The sequence below is a fragment of the Furipterus horrens genome, unplaced genomic scaffold, assembly GCF_987537825.1.
Source record: "Furipterus horrens unplaced genomic scaffold, mFurHor1.1.pri manual_scaffold_17, whole genome shotgun sequence".
Taxonomy (NCBI): Eukaryota; Metazoa; Chordata; class Mammalia; order Chiroptera; family Furipteridae; genus Furipterus; species Furipterus horrens.
The window spans coordinates 25,982,786-26,004,850 of NW_028327187.1; the positions used below are offsets into that span (position 1 = coordinate 25,982,786).

Below are 22,065 nucleotides of genomic sequence, written 5' to 3' on the forward strand. Positions count from 1 at the left end.
TATGCCCATAATTAGAGGAATCAATATTTGACTGAGGTGCAAAGTGAGGATTTCACATTCAATTTTAGATGCTTTTTTACAATGTCTTATAAGGCAACATACATGCATTTACAATCTTTGTTAAATTTCCATTGTGCAAAAACACAATATCTGCAGATGGTGTCCAGCCATGCAGTATGAAAAATAGAGATGTTTATTGAATAAGATACAAGAAACATTATACGTAGGACAATGACGTCTCAGTTCCCTTCAAAGTAGGTACCTTTGGACCTCACACAATTCTCCCAATTGCTATCAGCTGCCTGGTCATATTTTCCTGAATCTCATCAAAGATCTGAAACCTCTTCCTTTTCAAAGGTGATTTTTAGATTTGGGAAAATCCAGAAGTTGTAGGATGCCAAATCTGAGCTGTAAGGAGGCTGAGTCACCTGGGTGATTTGATGTTTTGCCAAAAACCTCTGCATGAGATGTGATGCATGAGTGAGTGTGTTGTAGTCATGAAGCTGCGAATCAGCAGTTGCCCATAGCTGCAGCCTTCTGAATCATCTAAATAATTTCCATGGAGAAATGTTTAAGCTTAACACAAAATCTGATGCAAATTCATTGCTCTGCTCCCTCAATCATTTTGAATGCAACAGCCACACAGTACACATGCTCACTCAATGGCATCTACCACCCCCACTGACTAGTACAGTGAAGTCATCATTGTTCATGCATGCCCATTCCAGTCCACTCTCCTTGTCTGCCAAGTTACATCGAAGTCACACAAACCGTTCTCATGATTGCTAATGGCTGTATTTTTTCCAGAAAGACCTCATATATAGTGTTCAATGACTGTTTATTTATCAGTTTAGGTGGAAGAGAAGGAATTGAGAAATGATAGGAAGGAAGGAGAATGAGACACAGGGAGGAATGGTGGAAGGAATAAAATAAGGAGAAAAGGAAAGGAAGGAAGGAAGGAAGGAAAGAAGGAAGGAAATAAAAAAGAAGGAAGGAAGGAAAGAAAACAAGTCTATTAGTCACAATTTACAGGTATGAAAGTTGATTAACATTTTTCATGTTTTTCAATTACAGTTTGCATTAAATATTATTTTGTATTAGTTTCAGTTGTACAGCATAGACAACCATATGCTTTACAAAGTATTCCCCCCAATATTTCAAGTACGCACCTGGCACCACACATAGCTACTATGATATTATTGACTACATTCTCTGTGCCATTACTTTACATCTTCATGACTATTTTGTAACTGCCAATCTGTACTTCTCAATCCCTCATCTTTTTCACCCAGTCCCTCAACTACCCTCTCCTTTGACAACCATCAGTCTGTTATCTGTATCTATAAGTTCATTTCTGTGTTTTGTTCATTTATATTGCTCTTTAGATTTTTTTGAAAAAAAGTTACACATACTATTTTGAATTATAGTCAGTTAAGAATATCTGGCATAGTCTGAGAAGATAAGAAGTCCTGAAAAGGTAGAGCTATAAAAAACATAAACATTTATGTAATGGAGAAAAAAAGAGGCTCCAGTAAAAGAGGAAGAAAATCAGCAGATAAGGAGATAAGAGTAAAAGTCATGAGGAGCGGTGTCATGGAGCCCAGAGAAAAGTTGTAGAAAGTCATATATAACACTATGTAAGGTTATAAGTGGTCAAGTAACATTGGGCCTAGACACGTTCAATCACGATGCAATATGGAAGACATCTTTCAACTTTCACAGAACTATTATTGTGGAAGTATGGATGGTTAAGTTGTAGATTTGGAGTAAACAGTAATTCAGTAACTTTAGCATGTTTAGGTTTATTGAAGAAGCCAATAGAGAGTAAGAGGTTGAAATTATGGGGAATAAAGCAAGTAATTAATAAATAGAAGTCCTGGAAGAGAAGAAAAGTGGTGTGGCCAGAAAGGCAAATAGATATATTAGAGTGAAAAAGAAAAGATACAATCATGCAAAACTGGGTGTTGCCACTGCCTAAGTTTATAGTTAACTAAATGGCATGCAGAGGGAAGCTTAGTTTTATAGCTAATTACTTTAATTATATCAATGAAGTAATATTCAAAGTTATTGTGTGGGAATGTACGAGGTAGAAAATGAGTTGGAGGGCATGAGGGGAGTCACAAACACTTGGAATATTAGCTTCCAAAATACTCAGATGGAATTGGGCATTGATCTGAAACAAGTCAAAAGAGAGGATTATTGAGGTTTAGCTGAGTTTGGAAACCCTGAATTCTAAATAACACTTTTAGTCTTCTTCTCCAGTAGTGTCCAGAAACTCAGATGAAGGAAAAAGGAAATATGGATATGAGACTCATACTGGGGTTTGATTTTGAAAGAGAGTTGTACTTTAGCCTAGAGGAGCATAAAGGGCAGTTGCAGGTATTGGTGAATGTAATGCAGATGAACAGTTGCAGGCTTCAGGATGAGGAAGGAAGGAAGGGGTTAGCAAACAAGGAGAAAATAGAGGATGGTTGGGGGACTAAAGAGCTCTAAGGTGGCGAACAAGTGTGTGCTAGGACAGTAATGGGTGGTGACAAGTTCTAAGGTATGAATATAGGTAACTGAAGTGACATTGAACTGCAGAGAAGTCTTATAGTTAATAGAATAGGATGAAGAACTCAGAATTATGGATTGGACAATAGCAGAACTCAGAACAGAGAGAAGCCCAGATGCCAAAGTCATTGACTAATGTGGTCATCAGATAACATGAAACAAAACTGTAAAAGGTGAGAAGTGATAAAGTGACATTATAACTCTCCTAGTCAGGAAAGTTTTACACAATAGTAAAGGAATACTAGTTACAAAGCAGTCTTGATGAATTAGGAGAAGTTTAGCCTCATTTATAGGCTCCTGTTTCTTATGTGGTAGAGATTAAATATTTCTACATAAGCATAACTTCTAGATATAGAAAATCTTGGTTCAAAACCTCATTCAGATACTATTATTTGTGCATGCCACATCACCTTTCTAATATTCTATATTTTAACTTACAAAACTAATAATGATTATAGTATTTACCTCATGTATAATAGTTTTGTAAGAATTAAGTAAATCAATTCAGGTATAGAAATTAACATAGTGTCTCGGACATAGTAAGTATTTAATCAATGTAAGAAGACAATGTTATCTAAATAAATAAATTTAAGATTTCTGAAGACAAGAGATTTTATTTCTGTTCTTTTCTACCTCACAATCCTCTTCTCCACTCCCAACCCCAACTTGATCATCCCACAGTCTATCACATTAGAGTTAAATAGCATCTCCATTCTTCTAATTTCTCAAGCCACAAATAACCATCTTTGGCTCCTCTTTTATCATACTATACATTTGATCTTTCAGCAAACCCTGTTAGCTCTATCTTTAAAATTTATCTCTAATCCAATTTATGCTACTAGTTTAGATATAGAAAGTCTCATGACTGTTACTGTTATTATAAAGTGAAATCAAAACAAATAAAGTATACAATCATACATTTTAAAAAGCACATCTGTGAGCTGAAGATGCAAAGTAATCAAATGAACTAAAGTCCAGAAAGTGAGAATTGCTGCTCTCCTCTCTGGGGGAACTGCAGCAAGAAGAGTAATTCACCACAGACAGTGAGGGAGAAACAAGGTGAAAAACAAGCTTTTAACAGATGCTTGTGAAATAATAGCAGCAGAGAGGCGGGGAAGGCCAGAGACATAATCCACACCTAGGGAGTGGGTATGTGCTGAATTTTTTTTTTTCATTTTTCTTTCCAGATTTAGTTTGCATCTTTCTCCACAGTGCTCTAGACCCAAGAAGGATTACATATATTGTCTAAAACAAAGGGTTTTCTTACCTTTTGGGTCCTTGTTGGGTTTGTACAATGGGAGACATAGGCAGGATATTGGAAGGTGGGGAAAACTGAAGTGAAAATATTTACTCCCCTGGCTCCTTCCCTGAGGAACCATTGTTGACTTTAGCTTATTTACAGCTCCTGTCAAGTTACCTGAATATAATGTTGTGATCCTCTCTGGGTTCCACTTGCCATCCATTTACACCTTCAGGTATAGGTGTGGTAATGTCCCTTCCCTCTTGTCAGTAATGGAATACTACACTAAACCTAGTAAGATTCTCGAAATCTTGTACACACTTTTATTGTCACTTGATTAAATTCTTCTCAAATTACCCAGTGAGACTTTTTTTTTTTTTCTTTCTTTTTTTTTTTTTTTCCACAAGAAGCCATAACTTTATTAATGATAGAAACAGTACAAATTTCAAACAAAGCTGCAGTAACTCTTTTGAAACACCAAAAAAAAAGAGTCCTTCTTTTTAGATGGTTACATTGTTAATTCCATAATAGCATTTACAATATCATTACTGTTATTCTTCAGGGCTCGGACTGCCTTTGCTCTTGACACATTTGCTTGTGACATGACTAATTCTATGTCCTTAACTTCCACACCAGTTTCATCAACCTCTTCCTCTTCACTTTCCTCTTGTACAGTTGGAGTCTGTGTGTTTTCTTGAATGTTTGAGACAGCTTCACCTTGGACTTTGAATTTCACAGCAGCTGCTAGCTGTGCTTGCTGAGATAAATCCTCGATCTTGGCTTCCCCAAACACTATGTAGGTATCTGAAGCTGGGCTCTTGTAGACATCTGGTTTTGTGATGACAAAGAGGATATTCTTAGATTTCCGGATAGTGACCCTAGTAACCCCTGTAACCTGTCGAAGACCCAGTTTGGACATAGCCTTCCGTGCCTTCTTTTCACTCCGGCTCTGTTTTGCTTTACTGACTGGTTCTTCATCAATTTCAGCTGCTGCCACCAGCTGGGCTTGTTGTGTGGTTGCCTGTGTGGAATCTTGTTCTTCAAGCTCTGGTACAGATTCATCACTGTCAGATTCTGTTCCAGACCCTGTCTCAGCTTGGGGCTGTGGCAGCTCCTGCTCTGTAGCAGGGACGGTTTCTGTGGCTTCACCGGGCATTTTGTAAAGGGAACGCGGAACCAAGATGGCGGCAGAAAAAGAGCGAGATCGTGACCCACGCCTGTTGCAGACAGCAGCCTGGTGGAGAAGGAGGGGCTAGAATCTGCTTCCGGGTCAGGAGCTGCAGGCAACTACCCAGTGAGACTTTGACTTCTGTTTTCCTCAAGGATCCTGGTTGATACAATAAGGCATCCAAGGTCAAGAGTGGTCTTGAGCAGTATATCCACCATGACAAAGTGGAACATAGCCCTAGGCTAAATAAAAAAAAAAAAAATCCAGGGAAACTGTCACCAAGGGTTTTTTTGGCATCATAATCAGAAAAAACTAGATAATGTTTTCTCCTTGGGCTTTCTTTCCCCTTTACATTTGTGGATTATGCATTTTATAACTTCAACATATTGTACTAGATGGAGGTCATCCAGAGTCTCTGTACGTCATTTGAGTATTTTAAAATTTGGCCCCAAAACAGATTTATTGATATATAAGTGACATGTAAAATTGTTTAAGTTTAAGGTGTATAACCTGATAATTTGATATATGTATATATTGCAAAATGATTACCACAATAAAGTTAGATAACACATTCATTACCTCATAGATACCTTTTTTGTGGTGAAAACATTTAAGATCTGTCTTAGTAACCTTCAGGTATATGGTATAGTATTGTTAACTATAGTCACCATGCTGTACATTATATTCCCCAAAGTTATTTATCTTATAACTGAAAATTTATACCCTTTGATCATCTTCAGCCATTTCCCTCACTCCCCTGGCAGCCACCAATCTACTCTCTGTTTCTATAAGATCAGTTTTTAAAAATTCTACATATAAGTGAGATCTCACAGCACTTATTTTTCTCTTATTTCACTTAGTATAATGCCCTCAGGTTTCATCCATGTTGTTATAAATTGTAGAATTTCCTTCTTTGTTATGGCTAACTATTCCATACATACACACACACACACACACACGTGTGTGTGTGTGTGTGTGTGTGTATTGATATCTTTTCAAGATAGTGATTTTGTTCCCTTTGGAAAAATACCCAGAAATGAGATTGGTGGATCATATGATAGTTCTGTTTTTAATTTTTCAAATAACCATTATACTGCTTTCCATAGTGGCTATTCCAATTTTCATTACCACTAACAGTGTAAAAGTGTTCCCTTTTGTCCACATCCTCACCCGCATTTACCTATTGTCTTTTTCATAATAGCCATATTCACATGTGTAAGGTGATATCTAATTGTGAATCTGATTTAAATTTTCTTAATGATTTGAACACATTTTCATGTGCCTGTTGGTTGTTCACATATCTTGCTAAGAAAAATATCTATTTAGGTCCTTTTTCCATTTTTAAATTGGATTTTTTTCTGTTATTGAGTGTATCAGCTGATTGATGTTTGCTATAAGCTTTGCCATCTTTCTTAGTGTCTAATTGATCCCTAGTTGTTGAGCTCCACAGATTCCCCTGGTGATCCCCATGAGGCAAGACTTGAGTGGGCCTCTGAGGAATGGTCCTGCAGTACTGGGGGAGCTGGATGTCCACCTTAGGTTCTCTTTTTCCACTGGAGAATCCATAGGCCCAGTGCAACCCTCTCAGTGCAGCACTATGCCTGCATGGGAGAGGGGTGATGTGGTCAAAGTGAAACTGCTCCTCTTACTCTTCCAGTACAGTCCTTAGTTTCTGTGAACCAGAGAGGTACTTCAATCTCACCCTTGAGTTCTGGGAGTTTTACAATGGAGCTTTTTCGTGGACAGTTGTTTGTTAGTCTTCTTGTAAAAGGGGCAAAAATGATGAACAACCTATGTTGTCATCGCCTAAACAGTGGATTTTTCTACAGCCCTGGGAAGCTCAATCCCAAAGATTTTCCATAAGAGAGAGGCAAGCACAATATAGCAGTGTACCATTCTGAAGATTATTTTAGCACAAAATTGTTTGAATTATGAATGGATGAATGTCTCCATGGGTGAGGGCATTGCATGCTTGGGTAATAAAAAAACAGATTATCAAGTCTCAGATCTTGTTGTTTTTCTTTGAGAAGTTAGCTAGTTAGTGAGGCTAAGAAAGTTTGTGATAACACTCTGTCAGTTGGTAGTAGTATGGCAAATTGAGAAACCTCAGGGTGACCTTTGGTGGTTGGTTGGGGACAAGCGGGCTCATCTAAGACTTAGCCTGTATCACTGTTACTTGAGTCACTTTCACCTGCAACACTCAGTGTGGAAAATATATGTGCCACAGGGACTTGACCTCAGGCTGCTCAAAATGCATACTTTTTCTGGTTTCCATGGAGATGCTTGCAGAGAGGCCAGCTCAGGTTAGGTACATAGCTGTTTCTGGGGAGTGTATTAAAATTGCATCCATGACCAATTGCACTATTCTTCCAGGAAAGAGTGTACATTGCTCTTCTTTGTTGTTAAAATAGTCGAAGACATGTAAAAGACCAAGGCACATGCCTCAGTTTTTGACATGGCCAATTGCCCTCTGAATTGAAAAAGAACGCTAGTCAGAATATAGACATGAATCAGGAAGATTGAGAGCTGAAAATCAGGGTAAATTTGGTTATGAACTGGAAAAACTAAGCAGTAGAGAAGCCACAGACTGTAAGTAGCAGTGTGAACAATAATGTATCTGGAGGCTTAGTGAGCAAGGAGGTCAGCCTCCTGGATTTTCTCAGAGACACCTGTTGCCCAATGAAGAAAAAAACACCTAGGGTGATGCGTGTGTTCCATCTTTAAGATGAAAAGGGGGACTTTCAAGAGACATAGGCTATACCCTCAGGTAGCAATAAAAAATCTAGGGGTGGGAGGAAAGGGGCAAAATCCACCTACTGGGGATAAATACCCAACTCAAAAGGGCAGTTTGAAATTATATGGAATGGAGATAGTGAAAACTGTGTTCTGAAAATCACTGATACTCCTCCAGGTCTGTTATGCTTGATGTCTTCTATTTTCTAAAATGATCTTTAGTAAAATCCTTAAAGAGAAAAGATACTGTTTTTGAAGAAGGGGTAAACTGCCGTATCTCTGGCCATTCTTGGAGGAAATGCAGTAGAACTCTAAGCATATAAGTGAGAAATAGAAGCCATGGAAAAAGATGGTGAGAGACAGAGACAGAGAGAGATAGGGGAGCAGACTAAAAATTCTAAAGTCTTTAGCCAAAGAAGGAAATGTAGCCCGAGGCTGTCGATCAAGTAAAAGACCTCATGAGGCCACCTTACACTTGGTTAATAGACAACCCATGAGACCAAGGTACTACAAAAGGTATGAGAGTCAATCAGGAGCTAATTTTTATTAATACGTAGGATGGCCTATGGTGGTTTGATGTATCCAACAGTAGCATCTTATAGATCTATGTGAAATGAGACACTAATGTGAAGCCAAACAACTTCATATTTGCTAATTCATTGAATCCCAGCAACAATTCTGTGAAATGGGTACTGTATTCATATTCTCACCTCAGATATGAGAAAAATGTGAGTCTCCAATAACTTAAGTGATTAACCATATGTGATATAGGTAATAAGTGTATACCTGGGGGATAGCAGAGATTAATGTCAACCTTAAAGACCTAAACAGTGCAGGGGTTTTGGTTTCCATCGTATATCCATTTAATTCACCAGTCTGGTTCCTACAAAAAATATATGGAGAATGACTGTGTATGGATTATTACAGCCTTAAGCAAGTAGTAGCTCCAATTGCAGCTGTTGTCACAAATATAATATATTCATAACAGCCAATTAAGGCTACCTCAGGCATATAAATGGTCGATTATTTGGCTAATCAATTCCTTTCTGTTCCTATCAAAAGAGAAGATCAGAAACAGTCTGCATTCACTTTGGGGCAAACAACAATATACATTTACAATCCTGCACTGAGCTGGAACATCTAGATATTCCACAAAACATCACACTGGTATTGCATGTGTGAAATCATGTTGAAATGAGCTGGTAAGCAAGAGATGACTAGTGGTTTTGAGAGCTTATTAAGACAAATGTACTCCAGAAACAGAAGTTTAAGGACAACAGAAATGGAATTTGGATGTATCTATGAAGTGAACTTCTTTGCATCACATGTTAATGCCCATCAGAAAGCATTTATTACAGAAGAGGAAATAAACAACAAAGTTGATGAAACAAATTGGCAGTCAGTTTCCCACTGGCTACCCTAATCTAGCATAATGGGCTCACAAATGGCGTAGCCATTGTGGTAGGGATATGTCATGCATGGATCCAACAATATTGGCTTTAACTCACCTACACAAGTTAATCCACTTTACAGTACCATTAGTCATCAACATGAGACATTGTTGATATTCTAACATAGTACCATTTTTTGAGAAAAGCCCACCAAGATACTAGCTACAAGTTGGTAACAGTAAACTTCTTAACTCTATAAAGGTTAACAATTAATTTTTACTAGAATTGATGCATATTCTGGGTATGGATTTTTCTTCCCTGCCTGAAAGGCCTCAACTAACACCACTATTCAAGGACTTAGGGAATATCTGATCCACTAACATGGAATGTTTTGTAATATTACAGCAGATCAAGAAAACTGCTTCATCACAAAGTAGAAATGACAATGGGCACATGACTGTGATATCTACTAGAAAGTTCACATATTCTGCCACATAGAACCTGATGGACTCATCTAGTGGTATAATGGCCATTGAAGACACATCTATAAGGCCAAGTTGTATAGTATCTTGCATGAATGGTGTCCCCTATGCCAGGACCTTAAATAAATGATCATAATGGGGTGCTGTGTCCAGAAAAGGTACAGTGTATGGGTCTGGGAACCAGGTGTGTGTGTGTGTGTAATAGGGATGCAAATATAATTACTCCCAAGGAACCACTTAAAAACTCTGTGTTTTTCAACGTCCTGACAGGGGGAATTGATTCTGATCAGGAAGAAAAGTTGGGACTGTTGTTATACAATAGAAAGGGGCAAGGAATAATATGTTTGACTGTCAGATAATCCATTGGGGTGTGTTTTGTATTCTTTTGTCCCCCAATTTAAAAATTCAACCTTATTGAGGTAAAACTTATAGACAGCAAATGAACCCATTTGAAATATCCAGTTTTATGAGTTTTGAAAAATGTATGCAACTGTGTAATGACTACAATCAAGATGTAGAATCAGTAACTTCTGGTTGTGAAAACCAGCAGGGATTGTGGCTGAGTGAGATGAAAGGTTGCTAGATACCAGGTGTTCCTCTTAAATGACCTGCACATGGGCTTACTCACTGATGGACTCACTCACTTGGAGCTGCATAACTGGGGCACCAGCTCAAAAGGTGCCATACAGCGAGGACTGAACCATTAGGCTTCCAGGTGGGGCCTGGATGGGCAACTTTTTCCCAGACAGAAGGGCTGGAGGAAGCCATTCTTTCTTTGTTGAATCCTCACCCCACCCAATTGCAGGTGAGGCAGGTGCCATATCTGAGTCTTCATCAACCTGGTTAACAGTTTGCCTTACTCTGGTGATTCCCCACGACTCTAACCCACCCAAGTTGCAGGCCACCCAAGCTTCTTCCAATGGTTTTTCCATACAAATGTCATGTCTTGGCTCATGCTGTGAACTTTCCTAAAATTTCTCAAAGATTCCCAAAACAAAAGCAAGCAGGCTAGGGCCTCAGTGTGCCCCTCCTACTCGCTAAGCAGCCCCAAGCCCAAGACTAGAGGTAGACAGCCTTGGTTCACAACATAGCCTTGCCCAGACACCTCTAAGTCCAGCACACGTGGCACACCTTGTAGCTCATACCAAGTGGAATCAAGTAATGGCTGATATTGGCCTACACCAGAGCCCCTCCAAAGAGGACTAAGAACCAACAAATCTGGTGGCCAGCTTCAGACCATACCAGAGCATCACCCAACCACCTCCACAAATGAAACAAAGGGCTATCACTAGAACCCAGTAAAGTTAATCTTGCTCCATAAGGTCAATTCCTGAATAACAGCTCCTTGAATTTATTCATGGCCAGTACTTGCAGCCAATGGGAATAAATCTCTTCCATTGACCTGCCAACAGAAATCAAGGCTCAACTATAATAGGAGGACACACCTGGAGCACCTGGCTCAGTAACCAAGGAGAGTGTGTCACTGGGTCCCACAGCATACTTATTACATAAAGCCACTTTATGAAGACTAGGAGACATAGCAACTCTAATCAATACATAGAAACAAATAAAAGGAGGCAGCCAAAATGAGGAGACAAAAAACATCTCAAATAAAAGAAGAGAACAAAACTCCAGAGAAAGAACTAAACAAAATGGAGACAGACAATTTACCAGATGCAGAGTTCAAAACAGTGATTAAAAGGCTGCTCAATTAAGTTAGGGAAAGAATAAATTCTCAGTGAGAACTTCAACAAAAAGATAAGAAATATAAAGATGAAGATAGAAAACAAAAAAAATCATCAGAAATTAAGAATAAAATAACTGAAATAAAGAATACATTAGAGCCCTCGATGGTGTGGCTTACTAAATTGAGCACCAGCCTGAGAACTAAAGGGTCAGTGGTTCAATTCCCAGTCAGGTCACAGGCCTGGGTTGCAGACCAGGTCCCTAGTTAAGGGTGTGCATGAGGCAGCCACACATAGATTTTTTTTCTTTCTCTATTTATCCCATCCTTCCCCTCTCTCTGAAATAAATAAATAGATAAAACATTTAAAAAGAATATATTAGAGGGAATTAACAGTAGGTTAAATGAAGTAGAGGATCAAATCAGTAATTTGTAAGAGAAGATATCAGAAAACACAACCAGAACAATAAAAAAGAATCCAAAAAAAATGAGTAAAGTTTATGGGGCCTCTGAGACAGTACCAAACATACCAACGCTTGAATCATAGGGGCACAAGAAGGAGAAGAGAGAGAGCAAGAAATTGAAAACCTATTTGAAAAAATAATAGAAAACTTACCTAACCCGGTGAAGGAAATTGATACACAAGTCCAGAAATTGACAGAAAATCCCCAAAAGATGAACTCAAAGAGGGCCATTCAAGACACATCATAATTAAATTGGCAAATGTCAGACACAAAAAGAAAATCTTAAAAGCAGCAAGATTAAACCAGTTAGTTACCTATAAGGGAACTCCCATAAGACTGTCAGCTGATTTCTGAATAGAAACGTTTAAGGCCAGAAGGGATTGGCATGAAATATTCAAAGTGATGAAAAGTATAACCAAAACTACTCTAACCGGCAAGGTTGTCATTGAAAATCAAAGGTGAAATAGAGCTTCACAGACAAGAAAAAACTAAAGAAGCTTATTACCACCAAACAAGTATTATAAGAAATGTTAAAGCAACTTTTTTAAGAAGAGAGGAAAAGGTTAAAACTATGAATAATAAAATGGCAACAACTAAAAACCTATCAACAATTTAAATGTAACTAAAATAAATGCTTCAATCAAAAGACATATGGTGGCAAATATGGATGTGAAAACAAGACCCACACCTATGCTACCTACAAGAAACTCACTGAAGGTTGAAAGACACACAGAGATGGAAAGTAAAGGAATGGAAAAAGTTATATCATAATGGAGAGTATTATGCAAAGTGAAATAAGCCAGGCAATGAAAGACAAATACCATATGATCTCACCTATAAGTGGAACCTAATGAACAAAACGAACCAATGAGCGAAATAGAACCAGAGATATGGAATTAAAGAACAAACTGATAGCAACCAGAGAGGAGTGGGGAGTGGGATAATGTGGCAAAGAAGAGGAAGGGTCTAGTCAAAAGACAAGTATAAAGGACCCATGGATATGGACAATAGGGTGGGGATTAACTGTTGCATCAGGGAAAGGGCAGGGAGAGGAGAGCAACAGGGAAAAATTGGTACAATTTAATTGAACAACAAGAAAAAAAGTTTAAAAATTAGGAATAACAAAAAGGCTGTGTAGCAATAGAGTGGAATCTCAGTTCTTGAACTTAGTTCATTCAAGAAAGCTTTTTGAAAGGCCTGGTACCTTGGTTGGTTGTGCAGTCCACACCAATCTTTCCAGGGAACGAATGAAGGTTGTTTTCCTGAATGATGGCTAGAAGGGACCTTAAGGCACAATGGAAAACCAGAAGGACTTGGAAAAGACAGGTGTGTACAGACAAGGGTGAATGCCAGGTATGTGGCTCAGCCTCTGTGCCCTGAAGGGCAGACTGAAGGTCACCCTAAATGGTCCTTGTGTAAGTTCCAGCAAAGCAGAACTAAAGATCATAAGTGATCATTTGCTGTTCTTGTTGTGTTTATGCAAATGAACAGGATAAATTAAAAATGGACTTAATGCAGTCCCTTTAATGACAAGGAGGGTAATCTTAGGGAGTAAAATCGTGATTCAAGGAATCTCACAATGCTCAGTTTAGACTATAAAGTAGCACAACTAACCATCTTTAAAGTTTCTTTCCATTTAAAATTTGTTTTCATTTGAAAGTTAAACTATGCCTGTGGTATCATCAAAGATGTATAATTTACAGGCAAGAAGAATGTCAAATGCCTTGAAACTGGATGTCTTTCCAATAAGACAGTCCTACAGATTTAGAGACTTGTTTGTGGGTTATGTTACATAAATTAACATGTGTTTTCTGTTTTGAAAGGGCATAAGCCTCTGATCTCATTACCTGAGTGATTGTACATATAGGCCTCACATAATCCTGTCTGCATCGCTACCTCCTGAGACTCAATGGTTTGGCTGAACTAAGTGGCTCAGTTGGTGAAGTATGAGGTGGTCTGTGGGCTTCATAGTAAAACTGGTTTCTCTTTTCTATCCTAATGACTTGGACAGAAAGAGCACAGAGGTCTGAGAGGGGGAAACCTAAAATATTTCCCTCAGCCCAAACTAAGTATAATGGGTAAAAAGGTTTTGGACAGGTGATATGTGCCTGACACACCTTCCTCCAAAGATTTTCTTTTCCCTAATGTGGAACATTGAAAATTAATCCCAGCCTTTTGTCATCTAGTGGTTATCGATTGAATGATGTCTTTTAACCATGTTGCTAAATCTGTTGCCCCGAGAATACAACAAGGATGCCAGCCAGTTAAATCAAGCACGCTGTTGTCCAGGGACAGCCAACTGACCTGGAGACTGCACAATCCTTCCCCATGTGGTAAGACCACCCTCTCCTCCACACCCCCACACTTTTTTTATTTTATTTTTTGATTTTTCAATTACAGTTGTCCCATTTTTCCCCCCGTTATTCTCCCCACCCAGCCCACCAATTCTCCCACAATCATATTCCTCCCCGTTGTCCATGTCCATGAGTCATTTATACACATTCCTTGACTAAACCCTTCCATTACTTATCACCCTCCTCTCCCTCCCTCTCCCCCCTATTGACTGTTATTCTTCTCCTTGTTCTATTTAGTTCATTTGTTTATGTTTTTATTTAGTTTCCTGAATTAGGTGATGTCATATGGCATTTTTCTTTCTTTGCCTGACTTATTTCACTAAGTATAATTCTCTCTAGTTCCAGTCATGTTGTCGCAAATGGCAGGAGTTACTTCTTTCTCTCTGCTGTATAGTATTCCATTGTGTAAAGTACCACAGTTTTTTGACCCACTCATCTACACATGGGCACTTAGGCTGTTTCCAGCACTTAGCAATTGTAAACAGCAGTGCTATGAACATAGGGGTGCATAGGTTCTTTTGAAATGGGATTTAGGGTTTTTTGGGTATAATCCTAGCAGTGGAAACTATGGTTCAAAAGGCAGTGCCATTTTTAGATTTTTGAGGTAAGTCCATACTGTTTTCCATAGTGGTTGCACCAGTCTGCATCCCCACCAACAGTGCAGTAAGGTTCCCATTTCTCCACATCTTCACTAGCACTTGTTTGTTGATTTGTTGATGATGGCCACTCGGAGCAGTGTAAAGTGGTATATCATTGTGGTTTTTATTTGCATCTTTCTGATGGCTAGTGATGTGGAGCAGTTTTTCATGTGTCTATGGACGTTCTGTATGTCCTCTTAGGAGAAGTGTTTATTCAGGTCCTTTGATATTTTTTAATTGGATTGTCTGTTTTCTTCATGTTGAGTCATATAAGCTCTTTATATATTTTGGAGATCAGTCTCCTGTCTGATATATCATTGGAAAATATGTTTTCCCATATGGTTGGTTTCCTTTTCATCTTGCTGATGTTTTCTTTTGCTGAGCAGAAACTCTTTAGTTTCATGTAGTCCCATTTGTTTATTCTTTCCTTTACTTCCCTTGCCTTAGGAGATGTATCAGTGAAAATGTTGCTATGTGTGATATCTGAAATTTTCCTGCCTATTTTTTCCTCTAGGACTTTTATGGTATCACAGCTTACATTTAAGTCTTTGATCCATTTTCAGTTTATTCTGGTGTATGGTGTAAGTTGGTGGTCTAGTTTCATTTTTTTGCATGTCCCTGTCCAGTTCTCCCAACACCATTTGTTGAAGAGGCTCTTCTCACTCCATTTGATGTTCTTTCCCCCTTTGTCAAATATTAGTTGACCATATGAACCTGGGTTTATTTCTGGGCTTTCAATTCTGTTCCATTGATCTATATGTCTGTTTTTATGCCAGTACCAGACTGTTTTGATTACCGTGGCCTTGTAGTATAGTTTGATATCAGGTATTGTGATTCCTCCTACTGTGTTCTTCTTCCTCAAAATTGCTGTGGCTATTCGGGCTCGTTTTTGGTTCCATATAAATTTTTGAAGTATTTGTTCTAAGTCTGTGAAATACGTTGCTGGTATTTTAATAAGGATTGCATTGAATCTATAAATTGCTTTGGGTAGTATGGACATTTTAATGATGTTGATTCTTCCCTTCCATGAGCATGGTATATGCTTCCATTTATTTATATCTTCTTTAATTACTTTATTCAGTGTTGTGTAGTTTTCTGAGTACAGGGCTTTTACCTACTTGGTTAAGATTATTCCTAGGTATTTTATTTTTCTTGTTGCTATGGTAAATGAAATTTTTCTTTCAGTTTCTATCTCTGAGATTTTATTGTTGGTGTATAAAAATGCCTTCGATTTCTTAATATTGACTTTGTATCCTGCTATTTTGCCAAATTCACTTATTAGGTTTAGTAGTTTTTTAGTGGAGTCTATAGGGTTTTCTATATACATTATCATGTCATCTGCAAATGATGACAGTTTTACTTCCTCTTTTCCAATTTGGATGCCTTTTATTTCTTTTTCTTCTGTGATTGCTGTGGCTAGAACTTCCAACACTATGTTGAATAGGGGTGGAGAGAGAGGACATCCTTGTCTTGTTCCTGATCTCAGAGGGGATGTTCTCGGTTTTTGCCCATTGAGTATGATGTTGGCTTCAGGTTTTTCGTATATGGCCTTTATTATGTTGAGGTATGCTCCCTCTATTCCCATTTCGCTGAGAGTTTTTATCATAAATGGGTGTTGTACTTTATCAAATGCTTTTTCTGCATCTATTGATATGTTCATGTGGTTTTTGTCTTTCATTTTGTTTATGTGGTATATTACGTTTATTGATTTGCAAATATTAAACCATCCTTGCATCCCTGGGATGAATCCCACTTGATCGTGGTGTATGATTTTTCTAATGTGTTGCTGGATCCGGTTTGCCAATATTTTGTTGAGGATTTTAGCATCTATGTTCTTCAGCGATATTGGCCTGTAGTTTTCTTTCTTTGTTGTGTCTTGACCTGATTTTGGAATTAGGGTTATACTGGCTTCATAGAACGAGTTTGGGAGTCTTCCCTCTTCTTGTTATTTTTTGGAATAGGCTCAGAGGGATAGGAGTTAGTTCTTTCCTAAATGTTTTGTAGAATTCACTTGTGAAGCCATCCGGTCCAGGGCTTTTGTGTGCTGGGAGTTTTTTGATTACTGCTTCATTTCAATAGCTGTTATTGGTGTATTCAGACTTTCTGCTTCTTCTTGATTCAGTTTGGGAAGACTATAGGTTTTCAGGAATTTGTCCATTTCCTCTAGAATGTCAAATTTCTTGTCATACAGTTGTTCATAATAATTTCTTATAATCCTTTGTATTTCTGTGGTATCAGTTGTGATTTCTCCTCTTTCGTTTCTGATTTTATTTATTTGGGTCGTCTCTCTTTTTTTCTTGATGAGCGTGGTTAAAGACTTGTCAATTTTGTTTATCTTTTCAAAGAACCAGCTCCTACTTTTGTTGATCTTTTGAATTGTTAGTTTAGTCTATATGTTATTTAATTGTGCTCTGATCTTGATGATTTCCTTCCTTCTACTTGATCTGGGCTTTGCTTGTTGTTCTTCCTCTAGTTCTTGTAGCCTTAGGGTTAAATTTTTTATTAGAGATTCTTCTAGCTTTTTTAGATAGGCCTGTATTGCTATGAACTTTCCTCTTAGGACTGCTTTCGCTGTATCCCATAGGTTTTGGGTTGTTATGTGTTCATTATCATTAGTTTCAAGAAACTTTTTGATTTCTTCCTTGATGTCATTGCTAACCCATTCATTATTTAATAGCATATTATTCATTCTCCATGAGTTTGAATGTTTTTGAGTTTTTTCCTTGAGTTTGATTTCCAATTTTAAGCCATTGTGATCTGAGAAGATGTTTGATATAATTTCAATTTTCTTGAATTTGTTAAGGCTTGTTTTGTGTCCTACCATGTGGTCTATCCTTGAAAATGTCCCATGTGCACTTGAGAAGAATGTTTATTTAGCTTCTTTGAGGTGAAAAATTCTATATATATCAACTAAGTCCATTTGATCTAGAGTGTTGTTCAGTGCCTCAATATCTTTGGTGTTTCTTTGCTTCGAAGATCTGTCCATTGTTGACAATGGGGTGTTAAAGTCCCCTACTATGAGTATGTTGTTATCTATATCTTTCTTGGAGTCTTTCAAAATTTTCCTTATATATTTGGGTGCTCCTAAGTTGGGTGCATATATATTTATAAGGATTATATCTTCTTTTTTTTTTCTAGTAATCTTTTGCATTTATTTTTTTAATGTTTTTTTTTTTTCAGATTTAATGTGTTTTATTGATTAAAATATTACATTTGTGCCAATTTCCCTTCCCTCTGCTCCCCTCCACCCGGTGGCCCCCCTCCCTCCAGTTGTCCCCCCTTTTAGATTATGTCCATTAGTTGTGCATACAGTTCCTCCCAACCTCTCTCCGTCTATTCCATTCCCTCCTACCATCATCCCCAATTCCTATATCATCTCCCTCCCTCTCCCCACTCCCCCTCCCTGTTGACCTCCCCCAATATGCTTCCTGTACCCACAGTTCCTTTTCCACTCTCGTTGCCTGTTTAGTTTGCCTTTGTTTCATCTCCCTAGCTTCTGTTTTTTAAACCAGTCCCTTTAACATCTCATATAACAGTGGTTTGGATCTAATGAACTCTTTCAGTTTTATTTTGTCCTGGAAACACTTTCTCTGTCCTTCTATTCTGAATGACAATTTCGCTGGATAGAGTATTCGTGGTTGTAGGTTTTGGATTTTCATTACTTTGAATATTTCTTGCCAGTCCCTTCTTGTCTGTAGGGTCTCCCTTGAGAAGTCAGCTGATAGTCTAATTGGGACCCCTTTGTACATAATTCTTTTCTTCTCTCTTGCTGCTTTTAAGATTCTCTCTTTATCTTTAATTTTTGACATTTTGATTATAATGTGTCTTGGAGTGGTTCTCCCTGGGTCCAGTCTCTTGGGAACTCTCCTTGCTTCCTGGACCTGCAAGTCTATTCCCTTCCCCAAGTCTGGGAAGTTCTCCTTTATTATAATTTCACTCAATTTTTCAAGTTCTAGTTCATCTTCCTCACTCTCTGGCAAACCAATGATTCTTATGTTGGGCCTTTTATAGCTGTCCCAGAGGTTTCTGATCCTCTCATTGTTGCTTCCCATTTCCTCTCTCTGCATTGGTTGACTGCTTGTTCCTTCTCCATATTCCAGTTTGTTGAAATGAACTCTGGATTTTTTTTCCTCACCATCTGTCCCGTATGCGGTTTTGTTCCTTTCGTTATGAATGTTTTTCGCTTCTTTCTTATCTTTTTCCTGCTCTTTTGTGAATTCTGTAAGCCACCTGATAACAATGGCCCAGAACTGAGCCTCTGACAGGTTTCTTATCTGTTCATCTGTCAGGTTCTCTATCTGTTGCCTGGTGAGCTGTGTCACCGGGATTTCTATAGTTGTCTGCCTCATTTTGACAGATGCGTTTTCTTTTCTTGGGCCGGCTGTAGGGGGCAGTGCCTGTGTATGCGTCACAAGTCAGCGACTGGCGCCTGTCTGCGACCTATTTCGCAACCCTGTGGTGCTTTCTTTGGGGGCGGGGGTCCAAGATGGATTCACACAGTTATTCAGCTAGGAGACCGGGATCCGTCCTCCCGCCCCCCTGGGCCTCACTGTTCAAGGCGATGCGGTGGCAGCTCTCCCCAGCGCTGGGGTCGCGCACTGCCAGGGGCCCGACCGCAGCCGGGATTTCTTGCCGCCCCGCCGCGGTCTCAGGTGCCATCGCAAACAGCGCTGCCCTCTTTAACTCTTACCTGCCCAAATGGCACCGCTGGTTTATAACTTCATATGTTGGGCTTCCGTGTAGTTTTATTTTCTGGAATTTCTAGTTATCCTTTGTTTTGAAGTAGTTGTATTCCTCTCTAGTTGTAGAGGGAGACCTAGCGTGTCCGTCTAAGCCTCCATCTTGGCCGGAAGTCCCTTAATGTTTTTTATTGATTATATTGTTACAACAGTTCCAATTTTCTCCCCTTTGCTACCCTCCACCCAGCATCTCCCTCCCCCAGCAATCCCCCCCCTCAAGTCCATACCCCTGGTTCATAAAAAATAACTATCCACCCCCCCTCTCAAATATTAGGACCCTTTGTAATCTTGTAAAGGACAATGGGTTATATCTTCTTGATGGATTTTTCCCTTAAGTATTATGAAATGCCCTTCTTTGTCTTTTTATGGACTTTGCTATGAAATCTGTTTTGTCTGATATAAGTATTGCTACCCCAGCTTTTTTTTTTTTTCATGTCCATTTGTTTGAAATATTTTTTCCATCTCTTTACTTTCAGTCTGTGCAGATCTTTTGTTCTAAGGTGGGTCTCTTGTAGACAACATATATGTGGGTCATTCTTTCTAATCCATTCAGCTACTCTATGTCTTTGGAGCATTTAATCCATTTACATTTAAGGTTATTACGGATAAGTACTTATTCATTGTCAGTTTTCCCCTTTGTACTCGTGTTCTTCTCTGTCTCTCTCTGTTTCTTTATCTTCTTAAAGCAGACCCTTTAGCATCTCTTGCATTGTTGGTTTGGTGGAGATGTAGTCTTTTAGCCTTCTTTTGTCTTGGAAGATCCTTATTTCACCCTCCATTTTGAATGAGAAGTTTGCTGGGTAGAGTATTCTAGGTTGTAGGCCTTTGTTTTTCATTGCTTCGAATATTTTTTTGCTATAGCCTTCAGGCTTGTAGTGTTTCTGCTGAGAAATCTGATGATAGCCTTATTGGAGCTCCTTTTTATGTTATTAGTTGTTTCTCTCTTGCTGCTTTTAGGATTCTCTCTTTGTCTTTGAATGTTGCCATTTTAATTATAATGTGTCTTGAGGTGGGCCTGTTGGGGTTCATCTTCATTGGGACCCTCTGTGCTTCCTGGACTTGCGTGACTCTTTCTCTCCTCATGTTAGGGAAGATTTTTGTCATTAGTTTTTCAAAGAGGTTTTCTATCCCTTGCTCTTCTTCTCCTTCTGGAATTTTTATGATATGGATATTATTACTTTTCTTGTTTTCCTGTAGCTGTCTTAGATCCTCTGCAGTCTTGTTCAGTCTTTTTTCATTTTGTTACACTGTCTGGGGGGTTTTGTGTACGTTGTCCTCCAGCTCGCTGATCTGATCTTCTGCTTCCTCTAGCCTGCTTTTAATTCCTACTACTGTGTTCTTCAATTCAGAGATTGTATTCTTCATTTCCTCCTGGCTCTTATTGATAGCTTCTATGTCCTTTTTCATGCTCGTGTAATTCTCTGTCAGTTCCTTGTAGTTTTTCTGTAGTTCCTTGTAGTTTCCCTGGAGTTCTTTGTAGTTTCTGCTGAGCTCATTCAGCTTCTCCATAATCCATGTTTTGAATTCCGTATCTGATATTTAGCTCCCCTCTGTTTCATTTAGCACACTCTCTGGGGATTCTACCTTTTCTTTTGATGGAGGGTTGTTTCTCTGTCTCCCCATTTTTGTGATTCCTATTGTTTGTTGGTGTTTCTTAGAATGATCTGCACTTCCTGGATCTGCCTCTGGTAGCATCAGATCATGTACCAGACTGACCCTAGGCAGCCTATTGGAGACTTCCAGGGATCTTCTGCCTTTATATGTCTTCTTTAGTTGTTTATTTACTGAATCTGTGATTATCCGTCAGGCTTAAGGACCGTGGGTGTGGCAGCTTAATTCCTGTAGACAAGGCTTTTATTTCCCCTTAGTCTGACGCCATTTGGGGGGGGAATGGTCTGTCTGTTGTACTGGGGCTGATTCAGCACTGGCTGGTCCTGGGAGGAGGTTATTGTAGCTTCCGCTTACTACTCCGCCATCTTGGATCTCCGTCTGTGTTGTCCTTGATGTTATTTCTTTATAATCTGTCTGGTTGTATTTCAGCTACTCTTTGGTGGGTCTTTTTCTCTGATTAGTTGATTGAGAGTCACTCTGCCCACCTTGTCTTGAGGTCTTTAGTGGAGGTGCTGCTACAACATAATCACACAACCCAGGCAAGGAACTCACACCCTCCAATATCTCCCCCAACTACAATCTTGCTATATGTTGCAAATGAGCCCATATTAATATACTTGTGGAGATACTGGGACTCTTATTTCGTAGAAGAAACAGAAGGGAGTTGTTTTAAATTAAGGAAGGGTAATTTTTGAGCGGGAAGTTGATAGGATAATAATATTAGCAATTGGGATCAAGGTTATGTAAGACAGCAGTTAACATTTACACTGTATGTTTGAAAAGTAGGAGAGGGTTACGGTGTGTAGTGAGAAAGTGGAAGTGTATAGTATTAGGATTACATAATCGGTATATGCTATATGTTTTGTGTGGAAGGGGGATAGACACAACAGACATCCAGGCAGACAGACAGCCAGAAATTGAAGCAGAGGGCTGAGGAGGTTAGAAGGTAGGAAACAGATTGAGAAAGAACTTTTCAAGAATAAAAATACAGAGTAGAAAATAGAAAAA

General features: G+C 38.8%; 1 pseudogene; it reads right to left on the bottom strand.

The window, feature by feature from the left end:
• Nucleotides 1-4,189: 4,189 nt before the first annotated feature.
• On the bottom strand, nt 4,190-5,053 carry LOC149990718 (nascent polypeptide-associated complex subunit alpha pseudogene; annotated as a pseudogene).
• Between the last annotated feature and the right edge of the window lie 17,012 nt (nt 5,054-22,065).